This window comes from Ylistrum balloti, unplaced genomic scaffold (genome assembly GCF_031769215.1).
Source record: "Ylistrum balloti isolate Yb309-2 unplaced genomic scaffold, AGI_CSIRO_Ybal_v1 Utg370450, whole genome shotgun sequence".
In the NCBI taxonomy this organism is placed as follows: Eukaryota; Metazoa; Mollusca; class Bivalvia; order Pectinida; family Pectinidae; genus Ylistrum; species Ylistrum balloti.
In genome coordinates, this window is record NW_026782299.1 from 1864994 (window position 1) to 1875012 (window position 10019).

Genomic DNA, 10019 nt, shown 5'->3' on the forward strand with positions numbered 1-10019 from the left:
GTCCGTGTTCCGAAAGGATTGTTTATATTCGGCAATCATCGTCAGTCATCGTGACACGCCCACTTTCGATGGAACGCTGGCAGACTCTGAGAGTATCGCTTACGTCAATCATATGTGCATTTTGACATTTTCCTGCTGTGATCACAAATCTTCAACAAATTGTTGTTTTATTGGTACGTTCCTTGTAGACTCAAGTTTTGGGTCCGTGTTTCTCTTCTGATTTTAGATTCCACCAGGAGATCACTCTCTAGACGATGGAGATAAAATAAGGCCTGCCTCTCAACCCATGTGAGCTGCAGATCCGCTCGCCTCGCCACATTGCCCTGCCGCATGTGTTCAATTGCTTTTCAAGTGCTTTCTTTGGCAAATGTGGCGGAGAAATCGTACCAATGGCCTTCCCGCATATTGTCTGTTTTCTTTGAAATCGCAATCCCAGGACCACACATAGTATTTCGTGGCGGCCATTAATCTAGTTCCGTGTGACACGGGAACGATTTCTCGCTTTGTGGTTCCATGTCCAAAGGAGGGGGAGAGAGGGAGAGAGAGAAAAGGGGAGGGAGGACATTCCCGGCTGATGATAGAGACGATTACAAACAAATTTACGTGCTCACTGACACGAACAAATGTAAGATTCAAAGAAAATTGAGAAAAATGGGAATGTTTTAGATTCTAATACAAGATAATGTTCCAAGACCACAGAGTTTAATGTTCCGTGTGTTTATATTTTACCACGCTTTTCTGCAAGCAATGTGGAGTTCATGGAACTCCCAGTTATCCCTCTGAATAGGTACAATGCAATTTCCACATATTCTGAGGAAACAGACGAATGGCATATTCAAGTCTTGATTTCCTTTAAGTCCATACTTGTGTTACGCTGATGTATATGGTATTGTATTAGCCCATTAGTACCAACCTCAGAAAATCGAATCTGGTTTTTTCTTTCTTTCAAAGGCAAACATATAAAAGGAAACCAATCAATCAATTCAGAAATAAAGAATCAAATATGACCGATAATGATCACGATACACATTTATGTAAAACTTTAATTTCCTGTTCATGTACAATTTGAATATCTTAAAACTCTTCAATGTCTAAAGAGTTGATAAATTGATTTGATCTTTAACAGAAACGCTTTTGTTATTTTGAACAAAGGCAAGCATATTGATACAAGTACATGCTAAAAATAAGAAATTGAAATAAAAGTTTATAGAATACGTAAAAGGACTAATTGCACTATTACAAATTCTAAAATTTCCTGCAGATTTCCTGTACATTAAATTTGTATAGAGTCAAAATCATAGAGTTATTGAAGTTTGATATTTTACTCTATGTTCTTTTCATTTACCTGTAAATTGAATCTTGTGTCATCTTTGTACAAATAGTAAAAGACTGAATTTTAGATTAAATCCGCGAGGTTAAAATATGAATACCAAATGCTTCCACCTTGGCTTATAATGATCGGTAATGATCAGTATAATATCGAGAAGAGAATACCAGACTGTAATGATAACAGAAATTCTGACTTAATATGGACAAGATTGACAAAATGCAAACAGAAGAAAGACAAAAGATATATAACCAGACACATGAAACAAAAACATCAAGAAAATACCAACATGTCATCAAAGTCATAATCCATGTTCAATTAAAATAAGAACAAAAGAGAAATTTACACGAAGACTTAAAAACTGTAAAAGTGTAGATGTAATGAACTTGTAGCATCTCTAAGAAATGTCAAGGACATTTCTGGGTATGTATAGTACCGAGAGACTTGTAGTGTAAGGTATGTTTCTGGAATAGACCTCTTTATATACACACTTCAATATTGTTCATTTCGAATTTGCTGGAGCTTTTTGGAATCCGTGTGGTTGGGTTTAAAAGTCGAATTTGTTTCACGTATTCAATATTTTTGAGAGATCTTCCAGCTAATTGTCAAACAACATCAGCGAATAGTTTAAACCTAATCTTTATGAAAATTCATATAAGAAAATGGCTGACAAATAAGTTTTTCTGAAGTCACCATTAGGTATTCAAAGAAACAAAGAAAATAAAATGCCAACAGCATCATCATCAAAACTAAAGTTAAAACAATGAAGGCAAAATATGAACAACAGAAAAATTAACACCGAGACTCGTGAGAATAAGACGATGTGTCCTTCGTCGACGACTCCTCCCATAAAAAAACTCAACCAATCGAAGTAATTTCAGGTTCCCAAATGAGAACAACAACGAAACCAACAGATATACTAACGAGTAACAAGCATGTTCAATGTTATATTGTATAAAGAAAAAGAATAATTCTCATTGAAAACACGGGCAACAGTATTCGGTAGGCTTATCGCCATTTCGATGTCCACGACTTTACCGTGACGTCACCGCTGAGAAGTGAACACAGATGATTACATTGGCTGTATTACATCATGAACCTAAAGTTCCATTCTTTTACTCGGTGATAAATTAACCTCTAGGATGCGGACGCTCATGGGAAATGTAGACACACCAAGGAAGTTAACAGCTAACAAAAGAAAGTTTCACAATTCAGGGGCTCAAATATTCTGGTAGAAAGCACATACAATTAGTTTTAAGATGATTGACATAAGTCATGTTTGAATTTTATGCACACCTATTTTTGGAAAATTTGATTGAATTACAGGTTACATTTATATCAGCCAGTTTTGGTTTTCCACAATAGCTTTTTAGGTTTTAAGCATTTTGGTCCTTGGCCTCATTGACGAGACCTTGAAGGACGAAACGGCTGTAGGATAAAGCTCATTTGAATTCATTGTTTTCATACGCCGTATGTAATTCTTAATTTATTCTATTAATTTGTTTGTCTGTCATAAATCATTAACAGACATGAACGAACGTAGTGGTCAAATGAAGGAAGGATGTTAATTTGGAAAATATAATTAAACTATGTGACCATTTTGAGTCCTTTTGATTGTTTATTCATTCTTTTTATTTGTTATAACATGAATTGATGATAAAAACTGCAATTTAACCACAATTTGTAATAACATTACAATTTTCATTGCACAATCGTCTCCTTTTTGATCCAAAACAATTTTCTGACATCATATTATAAAATAAACGCTGGTGATCTGAATCTATCTTCCTGCTAAATAATCGCGCTTATTACTGAGTGACCTCAAAATGGCTCAAATTGATAATAGAATTGCCTTTTCTCTGATTCTCGTCATTGGCTACTTATTAAGTTGAAATGGATTTCTGTTTTAATTTGATTTGGTATTTTCTACACAATGCAATACTATGTTCATCAATTGTTATTGAAGGTTGGGTTGTTTGTATAATTAAACACAAAACATATAATTTCTTTGCTCACCTTGCTAGAATACCATCAGATAAAAACCTTTATAAGAATGCTTCGCTGATTTATAACACCATATTTTTCAGTAACGTATTTGACTTTTTTCAATTTGTTTTTATAATTTCTCAAAACGGCGCCAAAAGCTACGCACATGCACTTAACACATAACGACCTCAGAAAGAATAAGGCCATGTCGAATACAAAAGCAAAATAGTTTTGAGGTTGATGTAAAGTTGAGATGTATATTGTTGAATGATTCGTATTTAATGTCTTTCACATTTTCTCTGTCGTCTCATCGAATTTTAACGAGGAGGTAAATAATCTTTTTATAACTTAAAACTCAATTATTTAATTGTACATTTTGTCATATGACAACGGGGGTATTTGTATTGTCAGGAATATATAGTTGCTGTCATTAGAACTTGCAGAATAAATGTTATTACAGGCCCAATAATATTTAGCAGCTGACAGTATTGACTTCAAATGGTTGATAATATCGGTATGTGTCAAGAAATTAATAATTGAATCTTAATTCTTTAATAAAGGAATGTAACATTTGCATAACCCAACGGAATGTTTAATTGAAAAAGTAATTTCGTTAATGTGTTTAAAAATTGTAATAAAAACTATCAGTATTTATGCTATAGTTCCAAAATTATGTGAAACTTTAATCGCTAGCAATTTAATCAAAATTATCATTTTACAATTTTGTACTCCATTATACTACCGTTTTTATTATTAAATAATACCGAACTTATTAAAAACATGTTTAATCCTAGTTCTTCTGCACTCAATGGGTCCAACAGCGCTGAAATGAATGAAAGCATTAACTTAATGTATGTTTCTGAAATAAGTTTAAAATAGTTTACTGTACTAACAGTGATTATATATGTTTGTACTGTATGTTTGGTAGGCTAGTTTGTATTTTTTTTATATTCCAATCTATGTTATTATTGTATTACAAAGTTTATATAAAGTTATATATTCTAAAATACTCGAAAATGTAACTTCAACAGAAAGCATGCTTTCCTTATTATTTTGACTCAGTTTATATCCATGTAGACTTGACGTTGATGATCTGAAGAAAATGTACACAATTTGCAGCTAATGAAGTACTAACGATGGTAGATGTATATTGATTTCTATCTTCTTATAGCGAAGATGATTTCGTTCTTCGAATAGACTTCTACTTATTTTATTCATTTATTTGCTAAATGTTCATATCAATAAATAAAAGATAACTGCCCCTCGAATGAAACAATTCTACATCGACCTAATTAATGGCAATTATTTTTTTACAGATAACATATATGTGAATAATTACATGTACATTATCAAACCTGTTTCATGGTATATCTCATTCTAACCAGTAACTGAAAGGAACATATCTTTACAACATTATGCCAACTGGAAAAGAAGCCACGCCCACTGTCCGAAGCAAATGTTTGTTTAATACATAGACAGAAGCCGCGTACAAGATCCTTATCATCTGAAGACTAACTGTTTACCAGTTCGGATATTTATTTAACGTTATTAATTAGTCTTTCTTCGTTTTGATTTCTAGTGCAAATCAAAACTGGTTTCGTCTTCCTTGTTAACATGTTCCTGTCTTGTGTCAATCAGATAGAATACGGTCGTACAAATACATATCATTGCCACTGAAAACATAAAATGATGCTCACTCAAAACAGAAATATTTTAGACCATCCAAAATGATATCAAACAAAGTATACTATTTTAGCTAATATTTTTGTCCTGATTGTTTCTAAATATGAAGATTATTGTGAGGTGTCATATTCTTGTACTTAGTATTATAACGCAACTTGTGTTTGTAACTAAAGGCGTCACGAATTATGTCTACAATGAATTCTATTCACCACATTTATATACGTTATTGCTAAACTATTTTTCTTAATTTCATTTTAGTAGGACGTTTCCAGTTCGAAGGATTCATTGGATTTGACATGTACTTGTAAGGAATCAATGTAAACTCTAAGGATGTTACCCATTAGTAATAAATGTACATGTGTAATGCTGTTGAATAGTGAACAAAACATTTTTAAACTCAGATGTCATTACACTATATTATATTGTATTGTACCTCTATATTCACCTCCCATATTTTTATTCTCATATAATTTCAGTTTATATTCAAAGTTTTTTCCCTGTTATTACTTTGTTAAAATTTACATTTGCGTTTTTAGAAGTTTGCCCGGGGAAATTCATATATACATACATGGTTGTTAAATATTTGATGTTACTGATGTTAGCATGCATAAAAACATTTTGTTTTCCAAAAACTTTCTTTCTTTTATCAACCAACCAAATATCATTATGTACAAAAAATAGAATTAGTTACAGTACAAATTATGAATAAAGTGCATCATACAGCTGTTGTTTTCTCTTGGAATCGTCAGTGATGCTAAGTTTCTAAGTTTTGAAACCTTGAAGGCGACATATGAAAACCAATATTGATCGAAAGAAATACCAAACTGGTGCTTTAATCTCATAATCCAATAAATTCCGTAATATCATATCGTGTTATAATACCTATGCATGTACCTACATTATTAGGGTTTGGACATTTTTTAAAATTGTGAATATTGATTTCATTATTCAGTACTTCTAATTGTTTTGTATTTTTTCCTCATTTCTTATTTCTTTTGTAATGTGTTATTTTATATTTATGTGCATTCTGTTAAATGGTTATTTATGTCTCCAGTTTTCATTACAGTTTTGTGTATACATATATATTATTTTCACGTGTCCTTGGCTCTCCGTGCGGTTTTATATTTCCTCGGCGCCTCTCCTTTTTCAGTTATCTGTCGAAATCGTTTTCGGTGTCTCCCAAATTTTGGTTTTAATATCACTTCAATTGTTGTCATATCCTCTGATCCTGGCGATAATTTTTCGATTCTCCTCGTTGTCGAAATTTCATTGAAATTAACAAAATGTGTTATTTATACACGTAAACAACTTACGGCGTCACGATTCACCACGCGTATATATGTTAATAGTTTAATTTCATTATTATTCATTCCGTGTAAGTTTGGTGTCAATGAATTTATTTGTACTTGTGAGAGAAACTTATATATTATACACATCCACCCACATGTATAATATGCGCGTATAATATTGGTAAATATCGAATAAAATATTGTTTAAACTAAATAAGTAAAACAAAATGTGTTTATCAGTTATTGTAAATATTAGAAAAAGCGCTTCTTATCTATACATTACAGAAACTGACAAACATTTCAAAAAAGTGTCCTCGAGGAATTTGAATCACTGTAAAATGTCCAGAGTTCGTACTTAATTGGGTATGTGTTATAAAAAGATGACATTATGTAATAAATATTGATCGTCAAAGTCCTGGTGATTAAATCAACATATTAAGTTCTTGCATGTAATCGATATTTAGAATCGAACGTAAAGTAGGTTGTTGAACATATATCGCTAAATCATACTGATCTTTACCCTTCATAAAATCACATGAAAGACACTTACATAGTAAAGGAAATTTCCTCGTTCGAAAGTCAGAAATATGCTACGCTATTGCATTCAAAATTCATACCTAAAGGAGGACCACACTGTCTATCAATAATTGTACTGAAAATACACTCACCTTGTTTAAACATGGTATATATGCGTCGGTAATTTCAGGGTAATCTGGTCATCTGAGACTTTGAATATCGGAGCTTACTTTATTACCATGGAAAAATATACGTTTCCCATTAAGTTTCTTCATAAACTTGTTTCAAATAAGGAATGCCTTTTAACAAAAACCCTCTTTTTTATCATCGAATTCAATATTTTGTTAAATCATAACAAAATACTGTAGGATGTTCATTTGAACAACCGCCATAACATAACCAAACTAATCTCCATGAGTTCAGTGGTCAACGAACAGATGGAAAGAGTTCCACGATTTGAAATCGTTAATATGTATATCTTTATTTTAAGCATCCGTACTTTTTTACTTACTAATTTGTGAATATTTTAATCGAACAAACTAATCGCGGCTAGATATTTAATTATATTGTATGTCATTCCGATTGCGTGATACTTTACGTTCCTGTTGATATTAGCTGAACTTAGCAATTGGAAGAATCTACTAAAAATGAATATAAATGTCCTTACTGCAGTGGATGAATGGAATTTGTCTAAAACGGACACAGCTTGGAAAACGTTATTTGGATATCTTCATAAGATCGATAGTCAGCACTCAAAGTCAAATAACTTATTTTCAAGTATTCCTTTCATACAAAAGGACAAAAGTATATCTAGATTTCTTCCATTATGCAAACGTTATTGCAATTTAAGATTGATAGCCTCGTAGTTGAAACTTGAACATTTTTTCCGAGGGTGTGGATCTCCCTATCTCACCAACAAAGGAGTGCATGATTAGTTTTCTCTTATTCTGCTGATTTTATTAGGTTCTCATTTGTGTTTTTGTTGTCCCAATACCTCACAGTATTAACTTGTTAAACGTTATTGTCGTCAGTGAATTGTTAATGTGATGTTATATCTTTGTTCTGTCTCAAACTTACGGCGCTAAGAGGTGATTACACTCCGGAAAAAACATGATCTTACCTGTTAAAGGTATAAGAGAAGTTTATTTCCTCATGGTCACAATATCAATATAAGACTTTCAAAATCAGGATGCTGGCTTTCAAAGATTATCTTTTGACTAAAATGTTCTTTAACCTGTTTTATCAAGTCCTTTGACGTCGCATTATTTCAGCTGGAATAGTTTACCATCAGTCGTTTTTTCTGTGTTTTTTTTTCTTTATATTGATGATTTTGAGAATGTTCTTATGTCTTAACTCCAAACATGGTTTGCACAGTGTATATTAATTTGTGTATTGATAAAATTCACTAATATAAGCATAAACCCTCTTGGACATTATTACGCATAAATACCACGGTGGAATGTCTTTCCAGCAGGTCTTGTCCTCCAGGCAGCCACACCCACTATGATGGCGTCATAAAATCTTAACTTGTCCCTGTAATTCTAATTTATACACAATGTTCTTACAGTGTTTTAAAATCTGACGAATTCAAAACTCATTAATTGTCGCTGAGAATTTGGTGATACTTTTGTGAATACTCATATTTCAACGGATTATAATAGAATATTTATTGAGTCCCATTTATTCTCGAAATTCAGTGTTCGTATTGTATGGAAAATTCGTTAAATTTGAGCCAGCGAAAATATAGGATATTACAGTCGATCATGGAAAACCTTAACATTGTAAAGTTGTAACTTACATTTCTGTAGTACACATTTTTCTATATTCCCAGGATCAGGAAGTTCGCCAGGAACTCGTTATAAAACAGAAATTAAGTAAGAAGGCCGGAGAAATTGCTTCCAGTATGTCTAAATGTATGATATAAAATGAACTATCAAGGATAAATCTAGATTTTACAAACATTAGTTTGCCAGCAAAAAGCAAAATGTTCAGGACGAGTTTCATAAATCTACCACGAAAATGGAAACTCACTGAATACTCTGTATGACTTTATGTTCACTTTCAAAGACAAATATGACAGTGTCTGCTTTGATATCAATATTAACAACAATGAGAAAGTAAAGCCGACCAAGGCCACTTGATGGGTATTACAAAACGAGTTAACAGAAGGAATTATCGTGCTGATGAGGGCAGACGTACAGACTATCTTTGTTTCCTCTTTGCAGAGATTAACACACAGCATGTATTTTAATAACAAATATATATGTTAAATTCCTATAGAAGAGAGTTCATTTATGGTACCAGGTCAGTAATATTAACCATCATTGTAGCCCACTTGTCTCGCTCACGGTATGTATTATCTTTACTTCCAAGTAAAGAATGACATTGTCTTTCTTCTGATAGGTGATCGAACAGGACATACTCTGATACATCTAATGGATTGACGAGGAAGTCTAGAATTTTATCGCGACTTTTCAACAATGATGAACACTGGATTAGAAAATGGATAGGGATATGGGCAGATGTTTTTTACATAGCCTACATACCACTATATTTCTTTCGTATCGATAGTTTTACGAGCTCTCCTAACATCCATGCGTAATCCAGAGAATTAGATCTGCGCTTGGAATAAAAAGAACTGAAAGTTTTCAACATTATGGCAATATTCAATGCATCTTGCCATTTGTTGAAATAGAACTCCCCCACTATCATTCGAGCAAAATTTCTCCATGATCTGCGGGTAGGACAAAAACCGTCAAACATAAAATTCAATAAAATTGACGATATGTCAAGCCTAGTCGCAATTATGAAGTTTGTTACCAAATATTTTAGCGCATAGCCGAACTATAAAGAGAGTTTTCCCCAGATATATTCGTTACTTGTAGAGTAAAGCTTGTTCCAGAGCAACTACGGGTCATGTGTTGAACTGATACATGTTATGCTGTCATGCTTAATGTATTTCAAATTAAACTATTTACAAAGAACGAAACAGATTTTCGTAAATAGATAAACGCTATAACGACAAATTTCAACGATATCATATTATGAATAATTACTGATATTATATTAAGTATTTACACGGCAATCTATATTTCATTCTTTGTGGAAAGCTAGATTTTGAATTAATAAATAAATATGACAGCTGTTCTTAGGTCATTTCTCCTTGTAAAATGTTGGTAGATTTTCTTTTAATATGAAAATTAAATGATTTCATTGTA